Here is a 21200-nt window from a genome sequence, read left to right as displayed (position 1 = left end):
AAAAAGGACTGTGGAATTGGTCTACTGGTCAATTAAAGGTAATTTTAATCATCTTTTTAAAAATTCTTCATACAAAGCACAGATGTTGTGTGTCTCTCAAGCAGACTGCATTAAAAAAAAAAAAAAAACAATTGAAGACCTACAAATATTTATGCCAAGCAGGAATCTGCCTGCCACTTCCCTGCAACATCAACTCAAAATTGATGTTGAGGGGCACCCGGGTGTCTCCGCAGTTGAGCTTCTGCCTTTGTCTCAGGTCGTGACCCCGGGGTCCCGGGATCGAGTCCCACACCGGGTTCCCCGCGGGGAGCCTGCTTCTGCCTCTGCCTGTGTCTCCGTCTCTTTCTCGGTGTCTCTCATGAATAGATAAATACAATCTTAAAAAAAAAAAAAATTGATGTTGGATTCAAGATTCTGAGACGAGGCTTCTACTACTTGAGCTCTAGCAAAATTTAAGGTTCTGTGGACTCAGCTAGGATAATGTCTTCCGTGTCCAAATCTAAAGTGATTATGCTGATAACCTCCATGCTGAGCGCTGTTCAGATTGGCCCCCCTGGTGACAATTCTGGCTCACCCTCCCTCCCCCAGCCTCCTCCTCCGCCTCCGCAACCACCTCTCTCTCCATAAGCACTGCCTTGATCGCCAGGCGCCCACCATCGTGGTATCTGCCCTGCTGGTATCCACCACCCTGGTATCCACTTCCTGTATAGGTAGATGTTTGGAAGCCACCGTCACTACCGCCTTGGTAGCTACCACCGTGGCCACCACCATGATGGCCCCCTGGCTGAAAACCTGAATCTTTTTTTTTTTTTTTAAGATTTTATGTATTTATTAATGAGAAACACAGAGAGAGAGAAAGAGAGAGGCAGAGACACAGGCCGAGGAGAAGCAGGCTCCACGCAGGGAGTCCAACGTGGGACTCGATCCCGGGTCTCGGGGATCATGCCCTGGGCTGAAGGCAGCCCTAAACCGCTGAGCCCCCCGGGCTGCCCTGGAAGCCTGAATCTTGGTAAGCACCATCGTGGTAGACACCTCCTGCTCCTTTCCCTCCATCCGTCCAGCCTCCTTCATGCTCATTTCCTCCTTCTCCCCCTCAGCTACCATGGGCGTAGCCACCTCGTCGACCTCCCCGTCCTCCTTGTTCATGGCCTCCTCGTCCACCATATGGGGAAGGTTCATGACCCCCCTCCCCCCTTCTTGGCCTGCTGCTTGCTGCTTGCTGCTGGGGGCCATCCTGCCTCTGTGCCATGCTGGCATCTCTGGAAGGGGAGGTGCGATTCCACGGGTCTCCCTCCCCTGTCGGGCACCCAGCCCGTCAACACCTTGTTGCTGGCTCGGCCGGTCTTTGCTCCCATAGAGCCATGGCTTGTTCTTAAAAGCTTTGACAGGTGTTGTCTTGTAGCCAAAAGGTGGGCCCCAGAAACGGTGCTTTTAGGAGGTCGAGCTTTTAGGGGATAAGGTTTCAGCTTGTCTTTGCTAACTTTTCTGTGTGACCTTTGGCTCCGTCAGACCAACCAAAAGACTGGACAGCGACATCCAACCATCTTATTAGCGGCCTTCTCCGGACCGGGTCTTCATTAGCTGCGGTTCATCGCCGCGGCCTTTCCCAGGGGCTGGTCCCAGGGGCTCCTGCAATACGGGCCTCCCCACACGGTTAGCTGCAGCTCCTGCCAATGTCCCCTCTAATTGTTTGTCAATCCCGCTGAAGACCTGGGACGCAGTCATACTGGCGGGGGGTTTGGACGTTCCCAGGGCACGACATGTGCCTTTCAAGTCTTGAGGGTCCTCGCTGCGCCTCCTCCTGAGCTTCTCCTAGAGCAGCGTTCCCACACGCCATTCTGGCAGGTTCCAGCTCTGAGACGAGGCATGTGAGCCAAAGGAGTCAGTTCTGAGTGCAAAGGTGCCTGGTCACATCCAGATGTGGCCTCCCCTAGTGGCCCACTAGCTCTGGCTAGAATTCTCAGCTGCCCTCGGACCGTTAGTCGCTCACACGTTTCCCTCTGGTTGATGGAGCTCGCTTGACCCATACACCAGCCCAGCACCGAGGCTGATGAGCTCGGGAACTGGCTCTGCAGACACGGCCGGCGGCCCACGACGGACCCACAACCTGGGTCTTCGGGCAGCGCCAAGATGGTAGCGTCCCCAAGGTCACGCTCCACGCCACTGCGCCACTCACACGCCCGGGTCACTAGACTCCCTTCTGCCCCCCCCCCCCCCCCCAGCATGTGCTCACACATCTGCAGCCTCCCTGCAGCGAATGTTTATTTAATACCTGCTATGGGCCAGCCACTTGGGGCAGAGGAGTAGGAAGACACTAACCTAAAGCACAGTTTAACTAGACTTCTCCAGTTCCCAGCCCCATGCCCAGCCGCCCCTAAGGAGGAAGACTCCCAGCAGAGGCTCCTGCGATCCTACACTCGCACCCCCACTACCCGTCCTCCTGCTGCCGGGCAGTTAATGAGAGAGGAAGCTGGATCCGTGGGGAGTTAGTCCACTGACTTGGAGGTGGCGGCCTGTTTCTACCAGATGTTTCTCGTAAGTGAGGACCAAGGCTGAAGGTTGTAGTGGTTGTTTCAGCTGCGAGTCTCATGGAGTAGAGATTGGGGCGGTCATTGGGGCGGTTTGCTATGCTCCCAGATTATAAGGAAGGAGAGAATCAGAGGAAGCTGATCGGGTGAAAAGAATGGTGTGGATGCCCGAAGAAATCAAAGAAACATGGCACGATGAAGTTGAGAAAACATCCAGACTCTCTCCTTCAATCTCTCTCTCTCTTTTTTTTTTTTCACTTGAATTGATTTCATTAGATTTATATTTCTTACTACTTCCCAGTGCAGAGACGGTCCTCAAAAAATATTTATTGAATGAATGAATTGTACGGGGCATTGCATCCTAAATGCTTGGTGTATACAGGAAGCAGATACGGTCCCTGCCATCGCGGGGTTCGTCCCTAGAGGAGGAGACAGGTGTTACGTATCCGATCTTGACCATGACACAAATGTTGACTCTCATCATCTGATGCAGGAGGCAGGTATTGAACAAATAATGACTCTTCGATAGTGCGGTGTCAAAACTAACCAGAAGCTCAGGTAAAAGTTTCGATGTTATTGATCACGACCAATGGATACGTGAATGCATAAGAACATTGATATCATTAGCAAAAACATAAACAAATTGCACTTCACTGGAATTCAGAGTTGGCTGGATATTTTTTTTCCCACCCTCCCTCTCCCTCTTTTTCTTCCTTATTTCTTCCCTTTCCTTCTTTTTGAAATATGACTGCAGGGATCCCTGGATGGCACAGTGGTTTGGCACCTGCCTTTGGCCCAGGGTGCGATCCTGGAGACCCGGGATCGAATCCCACATCGGGTTCCCGGTGCATGGAGCCTGCTTCTCCCTCTGCCTGTGTCTCTGCCTCTCTCTCTCTCTCTCTCTCTGTGACTATCATAAATAAATAAATAAATGAAATATGACTGCAATATTGTGCTAGTGCACATATTTTAATTTGGTGCAGAGCATGCATAACAAAATAAGTGAAAAGCTGTCAATGTTAGAGCATACATACTATTAATTTCAATGACAAAGGAGCGATAAATCATTTTGCCAACTGCACTGTAACATTCAAGTTCTGCCTCTGTTATGTCTCATTGGCCAAGCATTTCCAATTCTGAACTCTGCAGACTGGGGAAAAAGCAATTAATTTATAACAATAGATCCCTGACTTGTCATACGTACCTTTCCTACTTCCTACTTTGTCTCTTTAACTGAAAAAAAAAAAAAAAAAAAAAGCCTTTCTCAAATATGTACTATTTACAGGTCATTGGAAAACAGTGGTGCACAATAATAGGATTATTATAATGTACTAAAACATAGCACTTTTACTGGCGTGCGGAGATCACATGTGAAAACTTTTTGATCTCTGTGGACTTTTTAGTGGAAAAGATTTGGAAATAAATCCTTTTGTCACTGGCCAAAACAGAACTGTGGTAGCTGTTTTATAGTCAGTCACTTTTTAACAATGGATAAAACAGTTTTTGTTGAAGCCAGTTTATTCATACATAACAGGCAACATGTTGCCTTAAAGACAAATAAATGCTTATTTTTCCCTCCTATCCAAAGCCTCCCCCAATTTTTGCTAATATCCAAAGATCTACATTCTCTACACACCCCCCTCCCCGGTCTGTCCTATGCTGAGAAATTGTACCGTAACCCTCTGAGCTTTAGCAGTCTTTCAGGGAAAAGGAATTTTTCATGATGTAATTGATATCATAACTACTCAGCTGGACATAAGCTTTTAAGGGCTAAGTCCATTTGCTGATTTGTTTGCATTTGCTGCTCCAACTAGAAGAATTCAAAGGCATGAAGAGCCTATTGTGAAAAATGCATGAATAATGCAAAAGCCATCCTGAGGTGGGATATCAGTAAGGTTCCAAATGCAGTTACGGCTTTCTAATAAAAGCATGAAAAACTTAAATTGAAAAAAACAAAACCACCTCAAGTTAGTTCAGGCAGCTACGGGAAGAGTGCATGGGGGAAAGCTCCCTGTGACATGTTTGGGTTTTCTTCCGTGAAGCCTCTCCCCTCACACCCCCACGACAACTTTGTCGAGACCGAGTTGACATATAACATTATGTAAGTTTAAGCTGTAAAACATGTAGTTTTGATCCACTTATGTCTTGTAAAATGAGTCCTACCACAGCGTTAGCTACTGTGCCCTCCAAGTCACACGATTGCCATTTCCTTTTTGCGGTGAGAACATTTAAGACCTACTCGAGGGACACCCGGGTGGCTCAGGGGTTGGGCGTCTGCCTTCGGCTCAGGAGGTGACCCTGGGGTCCTGGGATCGAGTCCCACATCAGGCTCCCCACTGGGAGCCTGCTTCTCCCTCGGCCTGTGTCTCTGCCTCTCTCTCTGTCTCTCATGAATAAATATATAAAATCTTAAAAAAAAAAAATTAAGACCTACCCTCATAGCAACTTTCAGGTATCTGATAGAGTAGTGCCAACTACCATCACTGTGCCGTACTTTAGATCCCTAGAACGTATCCATCTTAAGACCACAAGTTTGTAGCCTTGACCAACCTCTCCCCATTTCCCCCCACCTTCCCTCCTCAGGTAACCACCGTTCTACACTGTTTCCATAAATTTGGCTTTTTTAGATTCCACATACGGTCATATCATACTGTATTTGTCTTTCTTTGACATGTTTCACTTAACATAATGCCCCAAGTTTCATCCAGTTTGACACAACGGGCAGGATTTCCTTTCTCACGGCTGAATAATACTCCGTGTGTGTGTGTGTGTGTGTGTGTGTGTGTGTGCATTCCCCGGCCTCCCAGCCCCCACACACCAACGTGTGAACTGACGCTTTCCCCTAGGGGTCAATGCTTTGATTCCCTTCTCTTTGCCTTCCGTGAATCTACCGTGGGTTTCCATTGCGTGGTTGTTAGGCGGTGTACATAACACATCACATAGGTGTTAACGGTCTATTTTACACTGATAAGTTAACTTTGCTACAAAAGCTCTACCTTTTTACTTTATCTTTTTTTAGTCATAATTTTCATCTTTTTATACTGTGTCTCTAGTAGCAAGTTATTGTAACCATAGATTTTTGTTTTGACACATTGGTCCTTTCGCTTTTATACTAGAGTTAAGGGGTTATTTTCATATGTTTTTATGTTTCTAATTAGCATCCCTCTATTTCAGCATTTCTTAGAAGGCAGGTTGACTGGTAATGAACACCCTCAGCTTTTGTTTGCAAGGGAAAAATCTTTATCTCATCTTCATTTCCTAAGAACAACTTTGCTGGGTAAAGTATTCTTGGTTGGGAACGTTTTTCTTTCAGCGCTAGGATTATATCATTCTCTTCTTTCCTGGCCTGCAAGGTCTCTGCTGAGAAATCTGATGTTAGCCTGATGGGAGTTCCTCTGATGAGAGAATTGTTTTCCTCTTACTGCTTTTATTTATTTATTTATTTATTTATTTATTTATTTTAAAGATTTTATTTATTTATTCATGAGCGATACAGAGAGAGAGAGAGAGAGAGAGAGAGAGAGAGGCAGAGACACAGGCAGAGGGAGAAGCAGGCTCCGTGCAGGGAGCCCAATGTGGGACTCGATCCTGGATCCAGGAATCACGCCCTGGACCGAAGGCAGATGCTAAACCACTGAGCCACCCAGGCATCCCCTCTTACTGCTTTTAAAACTCCCTTTTTATTTTTCATTTTAGACAATTTTATTATAATGTGTCTTGGAGAAGATCATTTTAGATTGAAATTTTGGGGTGACCTATTTGCTTCGTGAACGTGTCCAAATCTCTCCTTAGAGGGGGAAAGCTTTCAGCTATTATTTCTTTAAATAAGCTTTCTACACCATTCTCTCTCTCTCTCTCTCTCTCTCTCTCTCTCTCTCTCTCCTCCTTCTGGAACTCCAGTCGTGTACACTGTTTCTCTTACTAGTGTCCCACAGGTGCTGTCAGCGTTCTTATTCCTCTTTCTTTTTGTCCTTCTGATTGGATGATTTCACTTGGCCTGTCTTCTGGATCGCTGCTACTCCTGCTTGGTCAAATCTGTTATGGGAGTTCTCCGTTGAATTCTTCGGTTCAATCATTGCATTATTCTTAAGCCCCGACATTTGTTTGGTTTATTTCTATGTTTTCTATTTTCTGTGTTGATCTCATTTTGTTCTTGTATTTGTTTTCCTGATATTGTTATATTATTTATCTGTGTTCTCTTGTAGCTCTCTGAGCATCTTCAGAACAATTATTTTAAATTCCTTGTCAGACAATTCCTGGATTTCCATGTCTCCGTGGACAGTTACTTAAGGTTTACTACATTGCTTTGGTGCAGCCATGATTCACTGATTTTTCATAACCTCTGTAGCCCTGAGTAGGTGTCTGCACATTTGCAGGACCAGTCACCTCTTACAGACTTTATGGATTAACTTCTTCAGTCATGGGACACAGTCTACTGTGACCCTGGGTCTAGTGGTATGGGCACAGGTGTGGGGGCATGTGGCAGCATTGGGTTCAGGGGTGCATGATGCCTCTTTGGCTTGGGCTGCTGGAATGGACAGCATGAAGACCCACGTCGTCCTTGGTAAGCACTGTGTGGGGAGTACTGTGGCTGTAAGGGCTGCTGGGATCCTTAGTGGTGCCTCCAGGTCCCCCAACCAGTGACCCCAACCAGGGCAGGCAGCTACGGTGGGGAGCCCCCAGTGGTGTGGGAGGGACAGCTGCAGGTGCCTGTGTGGGGGCTGGGGCTAGATGCGGTCACACGTGTAGTGAGGAAGGCCAGGGCAGGCAGCAAGGGCCAGGCCAGCTAGGGGCTCACTGGCAGCTCTGGGGGCCCCGGCTGCTGGTGTGCCCCCTGTGGCTGCACAGTCTTCCCTGAGCTGCGTGGCCCATCATGAAGGCTAGTAAGGAGGGCGGGTGAGTCCAGGCTATGCAGGTGCACGGCTGGGGGCACTAGCTGCAGGCCAGCGCCATAAGAGGTGCCTTAATTTGAGCCCAGCAGGTGTGCAAGCGGTCGGTGCAGACACTGCAGTGGAGGCAGGTGACAGGTGTCAGCAGAGCAGCAGGTCAGTCACAGCTGGAGGCCTGGCCCCGGTGCGTACGGGTGGTGGAGGTGGGCCAGGAACCTAGCAGTGCAGCTTCTGGGCCCCGGCATGGCAGGGGGACCCACAGGGGCTGCTGTCGGCAAAACCTGCTGCAAACCAGCCGTGCTGACATCCGTTTCTTGGAAGTCCTCCGTGTTGCTGTGCAGCGCAGGTAACCATGGGCCGCGATGGCCCACGCTGCTCTTCCCCCTCTGAGCTGCCTCTCTGTGCCACCCCCTGGGACCTCCAAGGGCCCCGAGGCTGGGGCGGCTGGGCCTTTGCCCTGTTCCCCCTTTCCTGGCGAGGGGCCCCTTCCAGATGGGCAGCCCCTCTCCGGCGGGTGGGCCACAGGGGCGCAGTGTGGCTGCTGTCCTTCCCCCGCTGGGCAGTCGTTGGCAGATTCCTCGTTCCACTGCGCTGCTTAACTTCGGGGGGACTCCGCTGCTCTCCCAGCCTTGCTCTGTTCTTGGGTAGCTGTCAGGGTCTTGCTCTCTGTGGGGGAACGTGGCTACCATTTCCCGTGTCACCATTTTGGTGATGTCCCTCCTGCCATTAAAAAAAAAAAATCTCCATCAACAGGGGTCTGTTCTCCAAGTGAAAGAGTAGGTGTTATTCAACATAAATGTTTAAATATTCCCCGAGGGAAAGGGGAAAAAAAATATCAAAACCGGTGACTTTGCCAGTTACAAGTCCCGATGATGGTCACTCCATTGAGGACTTACCATTTTGAAGTTTCAAGGGTCAGAATATTGATTTCACTTGTGTGTTCGTGGTTTAAGATTTTAGGTTTCAGTTTTTCTAGATAGTCTGTTCATAACAGATTATGTAAAATATGGTAACTCAATAGTGAAGTCATGAATTTATTGCCATTTTTCAGCTTTATTTTCACTGTCCTTTAAATGTAGCCTTTTCCCATGTTCGCACTTGAAATCTCCATTGCCCAAGACATGGGGGGTGAGAGGCCACCTCCTACCCTGGAGGCCCATTCTCCTAGCATCCCCCCGTCCCTTTGCGGGGTACCAGACTCGGGCTCATCTAGTCAGATGCAACGACTCTGGTTTTGAACTGGGGGGTAGTGATGCAAGACGATGGGGAGTGCGGTGGAGGCGGTCATGCCCTATCCAATTTCCCAGGCCCGTGGAGACCTCGCTAACGGTGGTGTCCAGAGTTCAGCTCTGCAAAGCTCTATTGTTTGTTGTTGCAGGTGGTGTCGGTGGGCTTCCCTCTGGGTCATTTCTGCGCCTTGGTTTTGATGCCTCTGGTTGCCTGGCGTTCGAGTCTGGTTTCTAGCCTTCCTGGCTATTCGGTGACATGCTGGTCAACATTCGTGACTAAATCCCCCCTTTGCTTAAGTCAAAGCTGTCCTTTTTCGTTCTTGCAACCTTGAGGCTTGTGACCACTCAGCCCACATACGGGTCAGATAGGCTCTTGGTACATTTATGATGCGCGGGGGCTTATGTTCCACCACACTGGACGTACTTGTGCAAGTCATGCCACCGCAACGTCGGTGTAACAGAGATGTCCACTTGCTGGAGTGGCGATACCGGGAAGAGGCTATGCAGCTGGGAGGCGGGAAGGGGATCATTTGAACTCCGGATGTAAGCTTTCTGATACACAACGTAAAACTGTACACAGAGTCCCTCTGAACATGGTTCCGTCTTACACAAATATGCTGGGTCATGTTGGCACGTCAGAGTGTAGAGTCAACTTTCACGCATTGCTTAATTTACTTATTCTGGTAAAAGTCCCATTCACAAATACTAATTTTGCTTTATAGAAATATTGCAAAGTGGTGAAATATAAGTGTTCAATAAAGTTAAGCAATGTTCAGTGTGACGGGATTAACATGTTCCTCTTGCAGTGGAGTTCTGCGGGAACCAAATTAAAGACGTGTCTTCTTTGGCCTGACATGCTGCGTGTAACTTTAGGCCTTTAGGATGTGACTTCAGATGGAGTCGTGAACTTATAAATACTCAGCAATACTTACGACTACACAATACGTAGGAATGCCCCCACCTCCTTACTGATAGCCTTCTGTGAAGATGGCCAGACTTTGCAGATGCTCTCAGTGTCTGGCCATCCACCTCCTCAACATGAAGAATGAGGAAATAGGATTGGATTGCCAGGGGTGTCCCAGAAAAAATAAAAAGGTGTTTGAGGATGTGTTACCTGTGAGGTCGTGAGGATCTCTTCCCACAGAATGTGGACGAACTTCTTGGGCGTTCTTTTACACCCGTTGTCTCATTTGACGTGCACAGCAGTACTATCAACAGGGTGGGCAGGAATTATTCTGACTTCCCGGGGCGAATCCTGAGGGTCACAGCGTCAGACATCTGGCTAACAGGTGGTGCACTGGGGACACAAGCCTGTCCTCTGACTGGCCCCGTCCTCCGGCCAAGATGAAGGAACCTGGCAAAAGAGCCTCCTCACTGGGTTTCTTCACTCTAGGAACCCACGGTCTTTATCCGAGACGTCGATCCCTCTATACCCTTCCCCAGAAACCACTCGCAAAATGTTTTCTGCTCACTGTTCAAAATTAGTAGAATGCCCACGGCTTTGGTGTTGTCCATCAATATCAAAGCAGCGGAGCATTTCACTAATTCAGGTCAGTTCTGACCTCTCTGAGATTCTCCTTTGCACTTAAGTGCAGGCAAACGCCTTCTTTGCCAAGGAATCATGACCCAAATTTCCCAAGGCTCCAAATGTTGTGTGTGCATATGGGGACATGTCAACATCCATGCCCAAATGCTAGTCACCGTTCCCCTCATGCACTCAACCCTGGCCTCCAAACCTCTGAGAAATCTTCCCTACCTCAGTAGGGTGTCCTCCCCTGAGTACAGACTCAGACCATACTGGCTCTCTCATACAAGAACTGCAGCTTGAACGGGCTGCTCTGAGCTTCCGCTCCGCTCGCCGGTGAGCTACAGACCTGTGCCAAGCACCTCCGTTGGAGCTGGCACAGCCGGCTGGTCTCCCAGGCAAGGAGGAGAACGTGCCCTCCCTCTGGGGGTGCTTGCTTCAGGATGGTGCTGGAATGCCTAGGGTTGTCCTACAGCAGGGTTACGTGGACCTCAAGTGTAGAGTTCTGAAGGCCGCTCTCTGAGTTTGCATCCAGAGCCCTTTTTGGCTTCCAGGGCACCTCTGGACCACCAGGTGGTTGAATCTGGACAAGTTAAAGAATCATCTACACAGGGCAGCCCTGGTGGCCCAGTGGTTTAGCGTCGCCTTCAGCCCAGGGAGTGATCCTGGAGACCTGGGATCAAGTCCCATGTCAGGCTCCCTGCATAGGGCCTGCTTCTCCCTCTGTCTCTCTCTCTCTCTCTATGTGTGTCTTTCATGAATAAATAAATAAAATCTTAAAAAAAAAAAAAAAGAATCATCTACACAGCTTTGCACCAATCAGTATTTCGGTGCAGTATTTGGGCCCTTAATTCCGGGGCCCAGCGGCCGAATTCCTTAGAGTGAGCTTTCGCTTGGAGCTCGACAGTTTCCTTTTGTATTTTAGTCTTCACTGAGCCCCTTCCACCATGGCGCCCCTATCCCAACAGGCACGTGCAGATGTGTCTGAACACCAAACGTGACCGAAGCTGTGGTCTGTGACCAGAAGGCTACTTTCCCTTTGTATAAACCAGTGGCTGCAGATGGAACTGAGCAAAATGTTTTCCTTAGGAGTGACCAAGAAGCTCATTCTGAACCTCATCTCAGGGTGGGCTCCCTTCTTTATTCTTAGCACCCCCAATCAAATTCACAATGGAGCATTGGAAACTCTCCGTTGCCAGTCAAATTATTTATATTTTGATGCTCTGTGCCACTAATATTTTCTCAGGGAAAATTTGGCTTTAAATTTTATTTTTCGGGGTGCCTGGGTGGCTCAGTCCATTAAGCGTCTGCCTGCGGCCCAGGTCATGATCCAGGGTGCTGGGATGGAGCCCCACATCAGTCTCGCTGCTCAGTGGGGAGCCTGCTTCTCCCTCTTCCTTCCCCCTTTCCCTTGCTCGTGCTTTCTCTCTCTCTCTCTCTCTGTCTCAAATAAATAAATAAAATCTTTTTTAAAAAGTTATTTTTCACTTAAACAGATAAAATAGCAAAGTGTTCATCAACAGAGGAATGCGTACACAAAATGCCACACATACAAGCAAGGGGATAGGATTCATCCTTGAAAAGGAAGGGAAATTGGACCCATGCTGCCACGTGGATGAACCTTGAAGCCCTTGCGCCAAGTGAAGTAGAGCAGTCAGGAAGGGAGAGAGATGGGTGATTTCTTCCATACGAGGTGCCTGGAGTAGTTGGATTCATGGAAGCAGAAGGGAAACGAGCAGCTGCCAGGGGCTGGCAGGGCAAGGGGGTGGGGAGCAAGCGCTTCATGGGGACAGAATTGGGGAAGACGGAAAGGTCCTGGAGTGCGTGCTGGTGATTGTCGTACAGCGGGGTGTACCTTTTCAAGAATTAGGGTTTTTTTTTTTTGGTCCATCATATAATTGGCAGATATTTTCCAAGTTTATCATTTGTCTCTACACTTTTTAAAAGCTAGACCGAACTCCTGACTCATTATGTAGACACCCATGTACCCACTTGTTCAAGATCAGAAAACCTCCACGTCATTTCTAGCACTTCTATGGGTTCATTCTTGACTTCGCAGTCGTTGACTTATTATTCTGCTGTTAGATTGCGTCCGCGAGACTCGGCTCTTCCATAAACACAGTAGCTCCTCCTTAAGCACGTCGTGAAGCACTGTGCCAGTGCCTCCACCCGTCACAACGTGGAGGGACAGGTCGGGAAGCGGCTCAGCAGGCCCCATCGCCCAGCCCGGAGCCCAGCTACGCCTGCTGAAGTGACCGGACCCGTGCCCTCGCCGGGCTCAGAAAGGCTCATCTGCTCACAGAGTCTAGGACTGTCGGGAGACGTCTGCTTTCATACTCCATAGCTTCCTTCACTTCACACGAGAACATCTGAGCTCTAGAGACATCATCGCCCCAATAGGAGCCGCAACTTTGAAAACCTGTCAGAGCACCCGAGTCCCAACCCAGGGTAAGTAGGCCTCTCTTCCAAGAAAACCTTTATCCTCAGACTTTCCCAGGTCAGCACAAAAAGGTGTGCAGGACGTTTCCCCATGCTGCTGTGTGGCCACTTCACCTGCAGAGACCGCGGGGACCGAGGGCCTTCCTGGGTGTCCCTGGGCACGATGAAATCTGGGGGTGCCGGGGTGGGGAGCAGGCCCAGAGACTCCCGGCCACCCAGAGAAACCAGGCTCTACTGCAGGAGGCTGGTGAGCTTGGCTCTGTATTTACATCGGTGTAGTCTGTCCCCTGGGGCCGTAGTTCATCTTGTTCATCAGATTTCAGAGAGGGAGAAGGTTGGGAGTCACGGCCCTGCGTGTATAAAATAGCCGTGGATGGCCGCTTGCCTTGGACTGTATTTCTTCTTGAAACATTTCGTGGGCTATGCACCATGTCTTCTTGCAAGATTGTTCTGTTAGAAATTCCTCAACCAACAAAGGTAAGAGGGTCTGTTATTTCACTGTGGGCAGATGTGTCAACATTTTACAAATGTTTCCTTTTCCAGAGGGGCCCCCCCCCCCACCTCTCCCTTCTGGAATCTTTCAAGTCTGAGAGGCCAAGTACTTCTGGGTGTCGGATGGTTGTTCCCTCAACACCTTGGGGGCCATGAGTTCCCCCAAACACGGCGTCCTGGCTGTCCTGTGGCCAGAAACACAGTCATCTGCATGATGGATCGGCACAGGGCCCAGGCCCCAGGCCCCGGGAGGACACTTGGTCCATTTGGCCTCCAGCAGCCGCATGATTTCTTGAGCTAAGCAGGAGGGGAACAGGGGACGAGGAGGCAGGGCCGGAAACCCTGCAAGTGAGACCAACGTTGAATTGATCCAGAATGGAGCCTTTTTTCCGCTCCTGAGCTGCAAGTCTTTGAAATGCTCCGTGGTGTCTTTGGGGTGGGAAATTAGCATCACTTCCTTCTCTCACGGTCAGGTCTTCAGCCTCCCAGCGGGGCCTCCCTTTGAAATCTGAGGAGCATGTGTGCAGAGGATTCAGGAGCCAGGCTTGCAGGCCCGGAAGAAAAGCAACCGGCCTATTTCCCATCCAGAGAGTAACCAAATACAGCTGTAACTCTACACTGAGGTGCTTGGGAAAAATGATTTTTCTTATTAGCCATTATTTTCTAAGAAGCAAGTGTGCAGTGCTCAGGAAAGGATCCAAAACGCGGCTCGAGGAAATCTAGCTGGGGTGATATCGTCCCATCTATTATGGACAATTTAACAAGTCAGCTGATTTGTTTTCTTAGGAAGAGAAGCCTTGCAATTAAAAGAGTTTTGTTTTTTCAATTTTAAAGACAAAATGATTCGATATTGAGTTAGAAATACAAACCAGAGATTCCCAAACATGCGGCGCGTACGATATGCTTGCAGCCTGTTGCTGTTTCCTTCTAGATTAGCTCCATCCGAGTTTGAGCAATTATTAAAGGAAGCTAGAATTCTCTTGTGTCCTGTCTACCTGTGGGAGCTATAACGAGATCGCCGCTGAAACAGGAAACGTACAATAAATTCCCCCTTTTATGACTGGAAGTGAAGTATTTTATGGTGTTTGCAAGTCATGTAACTTTGTGGGGGGAACAAGTAAATTACGTTGTGAGTTATGTATTACTGGACAGCCTCCGCTGCATAATAACCTGTTTTGTATATTTGCCACCTCTTTGAGGTTGAGGCCGGTGTCTGCGCCGTAGGTAGCACATAATCAACCATGATTCTGAAACGAAAAGAGGCATTTGATACTGAGTTTGTGAAAGGTGATATGTAATGAGGTTTCCTGTGAGCAAAGTAGACCAACAATGATATATCGTGTCCTATTAGTTTGAGTAGGAAAAAAAAAAAAGTTAGGTGACTTAGAAACCAGGAGATATTTCAAGAATATCGTTTGTTGGCTCAATGTTTTTTTTTCCAAGGAGTCTTTATGCGTCTTTTCTCTGCCATTTTAAGAGAGATTCAGCGTAGTTATTCTTTGATGACTGTGACTCAAAAGCTAACTTCCAAAAAGAAGAAAGAAAACAAGACATGAGATTATTTTTCAAAATCCAATTTATTTGCAAAACCTATAGGGGTGGCTGCCAGAGTACGTGCATCTGAACCAAACTCGTTTTGCTCGATGCCGTCGACCTTCCTGAGGCCCAAATGTGGTGGTGTTTCCTGTGGTACCTCTCCCGGGTCTGACTGTGCACCTCCAGCGTGTCACCTGGTCCAGGGTCCATGTAATCAAGACGACGCTGGTAAGGTATATCCCTTATCGTGACACCGTTGAAGATTCCAGTTTACTGACTTTTTTTTTTTTTTAAGATTTTATTTATTTATTCATGAGAGACCCAGAGAAAGAGGTAGAGACACAGGCAGAGGGAGAAGCAGGCTCCATGCAGGGAGCCCGATGTGAGACTCGATCCCGGGACCCCAGGATCCCACCTGGGCCCAAGGCAGACGCCCAACCGCTGAGCCCTCCAGGTGCCTCAGTTTCCTGTCTTTAAAGTCTTGAGAGACCCGCTCTGTGGATCTCCAGTGTGAGGGTTTTGGTACATGGTGGTGACCGTCCTGTCCCTGTAAGCAAGGCTGTGTCCCTAGAAGGAAAGAGACATTCCTTCCTACAACTGGAAGCGAATTCCTCCTGGAAGCCGCTCCGTGGGAAGGGCGGGAAGCGACGGGAGCGCAGGGGCCTCCTGGACCTGTCTTTGGGGCGGGCCTGGGCCCAGGGGAGGTCAGGGAGGGCCTCGGGAGCGGGAGGCCGGGAGCCCATGAACCAAATTGGGGAAAATTAAGGAGTAGGAAGCAGTGTCCTCCCACGAGGCCGCGGCCGCCCGGCCCGCTCAGCCTCGCTCCGGGCCAGCCTCGCCCGGGGCCGGTGGCCTGCCCGTGTCTGCGTGCCCGCCGGCGGCCCTCCGGGCTCCGCATCCTCCCGACTCGCAGAAGAGCACTTCGAGATTTGTCCCCAGAGCAGCCTCCTTAGGAGCCGGCGTTCTGCGGAGGCTGCTCTGCCAGGGACGGTGGCCCAGGTGCGACTCCCAGGGGAGGGGACCGCACTTCCTTCTTCGTTATCACCCGGGGCAGCGGGACCCCCAGACCCCGCTTCCCCTCCCGGGCACGCTGGGCCCCTCGCCGCCTCCCAAGGCCCAGGGTGCAGGCAGCTCCTCTCCACTTGGAGAGCCCCCAGGGTTTCCCGACCAGCTGAGACTTCACTGGCGCAACCAGTAAGGACCTCTCTATCCCGTTTCAGATGATAGGGGCTCGGGTCCTAGAATTTTTATTTTTAAGATTTTATTCATGAGACACACAGAAAGAGGCAGAGACCCAGGCAGAGGGAGAAGCTGGCTCCCTGCGGGGCCCGAGGCGGGACTCGAACCCAGGCCCTGGGGCCAGAGGCGGCAGCTCCATCTGAGCCACGCAGGTGCCTCGCAGTTGGTGACTTCAGACGGGTTGTGTCAGGCGCCTGGAAGCCCTACGTCCAAACCTAACTCTGACTTACCAGCTCTTCGCTATCAGGCTGACCTAAAACTTAGTGTTTGGGTGAAGATTCAATGAAACAATGTATCTTGAGTGCTCAGCACGGAGTTCACACGCAGGAAAAGGCCCTTTGCAGCTTGGCATGCAGGAAAAAGATGTTTTAGGAGGTGGAACAGACAACTGTTGGGGATTCCACTGATTTTGCCGGGTCCCCCAGGTGTTACTGGGGGTTACTTTGCCGCGGGGCCGGTCAAAAGCCTTCCCACTGGCTGCTGAAAGCCCAGCGTCTGCGCAGCGACACCCGTGGATTCCGGAGAAGCTCAGGGCCGCGGGCCTGGTGGCTGAGGGTGCCTCGCTTTCCCGCGACCGCATCCACGGTCGGGGCCACGGTGACACTGACTCCGAAATCATTCACCAGAGATATTTATGTCCGTGGAGGAAACTTGCCTGGAGGTTCAGGGGGCAGGATTTATCACAGCCGCATGGACCCCCGAGTGACACATGCCACGCGGGCTCGTCCTGGTTTAGGGAACGCCCAGGCTGCGTCTGAAAAGTGGGCTCCGGTTCGAAGGGGGGTGAGTAGCGGTCGCCACGGCCCCGGGTTGTTGGGAGGCTTAAGGGAGCTAAAGCTCCCCAGGGCCCGAGAGCAAGGCCTGGCTCACAGGCCCAGCTTCTCCCGCTGCGCCCCCAGGCTTGCCCCCCACCCCCGCCACCCGCCTTCCTGGTAGTGGTCTGGGCAGCTGCTGGCCTGTGGCTCTGGCCTCCGCCCAAGGCATTTAGGAAAACATTTCCCAGGCAGACACAGTTCCCTTTCGAAGAACACTTCTGCCGGCAATTACGATAAAAATACGGATGCTCTGCGCCCTACACCTCAGCTATCCCGAGCATATGAGCTAGATTCAGGTGACCGTCACCCTCCTGCCCTGCATGGCCTACGCCGTCGGACTCGGGCTCTGCCCACTGACCAGAGAGTGCTTCTGGCCTTTGCGACCGGAGCACCACCCCCGACAGCGGGGTTGCATCCAGCACACCTCAGTTTGAGCCAGGCACTTGCGGGCCATGGGTGTCACCAGGGATGACTGATTTTGTCCCCTCCCCCCCGCTGTGCTGGGAGCTGCGGCCGCCTCTCCGTGTCCTGCCTCCTGTGAGATTCCCAGGATCCAGTGATTTCTGGTCCAGAAGCAAAAGCAACGTGGTTTCCATTGGCCCTGAATTCACAGGAGGAGAGCCCACAGTGAATCAGGGGGCTCGGGGGGACCCTGGGGAATCGGCCCCGACAGCAGCTGAAACAGGGCCACCTCTCTGACGGGGGGGTGCTTATCGAGAGGGTAATATTTTCCCTTTACACTTCTGCAAAATAGATGGCTTCCGTGATAAATATGAGAGAAGCCCTGTTGCAGGAAACAGCCGATGAAATGAACAGACTCCACAGTAGTGAGTATGTTTAGTTCCCAGGGAAAAAAGCTTTGTTTTGTTTTGCTTAAAAAAAATTTAAAAAAAAAAAGAGCGGGCAATCTTTTTAAGGGGGCGTGGAAAGCTTTAATTCATTCGTGGGGTCCCAGGGGCTGGAACGCGGGACGGCCACCTGTCGGCCGACCACCTGTCAGCCGCAGTGGAACCCACGGCTGGGCAGCATCCTGGGGACGTTTCATCTGAGGGCTGAAGACACCTGCTGTGGGAGCAGATGCTCTGGAAGGTTCGCTGGGTGTGCACGTGTGTGCATGAGTCTGTGTGTGTGTGGGGGTGCACCACGCGGCAGCAGGGGTGGGGAGTGGGGGATTGGGGGGGCAGGGGGGCACTGTCCAGCCCCGTGTCTCCTGGAGCCTTTCTCCACAGCTTTGGACGCGTGTGGCCCTTGACCTGACCCTGTAGGTCACCTGCTGGCCTTGGGCGGGACACGGTTTAGGATGTTTCCTGTGAAGAGGCCATTTACCAATCTGGGACTTCAGGCTTCAGTTTTCACCACCTGAACGTGTGGACTCGCCGGCCAGTGCACCTTCCCCGCGGCTCCTGGACCTTCACCCCCCCCCCACCCCCCCACCCCCGTCGGGTTTGGCGTCTCCTTCCCCTGTCCCTAGGGCTCTGCAGCAGCACGTGCAGGTACATGCGGGTATTTCCTGCCACCCGCACGGATTCCTGTGGTGTCAGTGTATTGGCATTTTTTTTTCACTTCATACATCATGGGTTGGTGCTCAGGTCACAGCTGCAAACCCGCCTTACTGCAGCCAGTTGCTGCACAGACTGGCTCTCGGGGCAGCTGCCATCACTGACTGGACCGGGTGATGGCAGTCACGCTGTTTCCAACTTTTTATTATAAACTATCCAGCAACAAATGTCTTTTTAAAAGCAGGGCTTAATTTAGAGCCTTTATATTTTTCTATGGTTTTATCAGTGAATTTAGTCGTGCAAAGCTCTTGGTCCTGAAAACTGGTAAAGACATGGATTGTGAAGACTAAAATTCTGCGTTTTCTCCTGAGAATTGTGGGATGGATTGGTTAGAGTGATAATTATACATCTATACATGGATAATTATACAAATAGGTCTTGCATATGTAATGAACCTGCTGTAGCCATGTATCTTGCTCTGTTAGGGGCCATAGAAATCATAGGATCTTCTAGTATATTCTTACTGGTCTTCAAATCATTTGGACACAGTCCTGCTTCAAGGTAGGATGAAGAATGAGATGATATGTAAGATCACAATCAGTTTAATAGTCTATTTATATTATAATTGGTTGTATAATTAGAATAATGTAATTATGAGGATGTGGCCTCATAGTCTCATAATGATATAGTGCTGTGTACCGTAAGCCGATGGCAGTTGGACCTGATTTCTATAAGCCAGGGTTTCTGAGCCACTTCCCCCATGGCTTACCCTGTTTAGAAATCCATTTAATGAGGTTATTTCACAAAAACTTAGCCATCCAATATGAACTGAGAGCCTGTTTGTAAAAGAGAAATACAAAAATATATATGTTACAAAATTTCTGCCCTTCAGAATCCTGCTATAAGCAGTCAAAGATTTTGTACTTCATTTCAGCGTATGAAAAGTTGAAGGAGTAGCTATAAATGACAATTATAAATGACATTATGTAATGAAATGCTGAATAAGTCAAGCAGACAGTCAGTTTAGTCAAGAAGAAATGAGGGAATTGACTCAACTTATCCTTGATATTTCATTGTTAAAATGATTCGTTTAGGGCAGCCCGGGTGGCTCAGTGGTTTAGTGCCACCTTCAGCCCAGGGTGTGATCCTGGAGACCCGGGATCGAGTCCCATGTCGGGCTCCCTGCGTGGAGCCTGCTTTTCCCTCTGCCTGTGTCTCTGCCCCTCCCTCCCCCATATCTCTCATAAATAAATAAAATCTTTAAAAAAAAATGATTCGTTTAACGTTGTCAAGGCTACAACTTACAAATTTACACCGTTTTTAAAAATATATGTTATCTTATTTCACCCTCAAAGACTGCTTTTTGATATAGAGTGAGAAAGAATTCTTGGGCTCATTTTACAGATGAGGACACTGAAGGTCCGAGCAGTTCAATGACTTACACAAGGTCAAGGTATTAGTACGAGGTGGAATCAGGACTGAAAGCCAATACACCTCGCTAGACTTTATGTTCAGGGGGTTATTATAATGAAGAACTTCTTTTTTTTTAATGAATTTGTTTTTTTTTTATTATTTATTTATTTATTCATGAAAGACACAGACAGAGATAGAGGCAGAGACACAGGCAGGGGGAGAAGCAGGCTCCATGCAGGGAGCCTGATGTGGGACTCGATCCCAGGACTCCAGGATCACTCCCTGAGCCAAAGTCAGACGCTTAACCACTGAGCCACCCAGGTGTCCCTAATGAAGAACTTCTCAATGCTGCTGTGCTTTTGTGGAACAGTCAGGAAAGATTCTTCTTCACACTCATTCATTAATTTGTGACACAAATATTTTTTGAGTGTCTACTAGGCACCTGGGTCTGTTGTAGGCTCTAGAACAAAGTGGTCAAATTCCTATGCTCGTGAGCTTACATTCTAGGCCACAGGATATCCACATATATATTACTGTTTGCTACCGGGTCTGAACAGTTATGGAGACAAATAAAGCAGTAGAAGAGGGATAAAGAGGCCATGGGATTGAGCATTTACCTTTTTAGATTTACCTTTTCAGGGAAGTCTTCACTGAGAAGTTAACATCTGAATTTAGAGAAGTTTGGGCCGAGAAATCCGTGCATCAGGAGCATTTCCATTCCCAGCATGTTCAAGAAGCAGCAAGACAACACGTGGGTCGGGGGGAGTGAACAAGAACGAGGCTAAGAGTAGTAGGCCATTCAGCCAGAGCGAAGGGAAGGGGGATCCCTTGGAGCCTGGGTGGCCGCTGTAAAGACAGGGAGTCTGCGTTTCGGGAAAAAGAAGGCCGTTGGAAAAGTAACAGGATCTGACTTATATTTTTAAAGTGTCACTCTGACCAGAGTGTTGGGATTAGACAGTGAGGAGCTGAACACGGAGGCAGGGAGATGAGTCGGGAGGCTCTAGGAATAATCTAGACTTGTACCTCTGGGCTAACAGTCGCGGTGATGACAAGCAGTAGACTATATATTTTGAAGGTAGAACTGAAGGAAATAGAGGCCCAAGGATTGTGGCCTGAATTAACTAGAAGGATGGATCCATTAACTGAGGTTGGAAAGATTGCAAGTGGGCCAACTTTTTCATTCTTTAGTATTTTATTTTAGGTGGGTGGGGGTGGGGGTGGTAAGCAATCAGGTGGGGAAGAGCAGAGGCGCGGTTTGGGGCATGTTAACTTTGGGGCGTTCATTAGATACCCCAAGGGGAAATTGTTGAGTAGGAAGTTGAGGAGAGTTCAGGGCCAGACTTAGACTAAGAGACATAAACCTGGCGGTCATCAGTTTCTAGATAGAACATAACAAGCCACGGGATTGGATGAGATCACCATGGGCCTGATTGCCAGGGAGAGACTCGGATCTCACTGAGCTCTGGGCTCTCCAGTTCACAATCGAGGGAGACGAGGATTTCTCTTTCCTGGATTTCTCCGGGATCATCTTTTAGGTACAGAACATACCAGGATTCTCCTACGTACGCAAATAGTTCTCTGCTGCCACCACCACCA

General features: G+C 49.6%; 1 pseudogene; it reads right to left on the bottom strand.

Moving 5' to 3' along the window:
• Nucleotides 1-468: 468 nt before the first annotated feature.
• On the bottom strand, nt 469-13388 carry LOC112934881 (protein FAM98A-like; annotated as a pseudogene).
• Nucleotides 13389-21200: the final 7812 nt, after the last annotated feature.

Source organism: Vulpes vulpes, chromosome 3 (assembly GCF_048418805.1).
Source record: "Vulpes vulpes isolate BD-2025 chromosome 3, VulVul3, whole genome shotgun sequence".
In the NCBI taxonomy this organism is placed as follows: Eukaryota; Metazoa; Chordata; class Mammalia; order Carnivora; family Canidae; genus Vulpes; species Vulpes vulpes.
The sequence above is the reverse complement of the archived record's forward strand: the minus strand, read 5'-3'. Positions and strand labels throughout refer to the sequence as shown.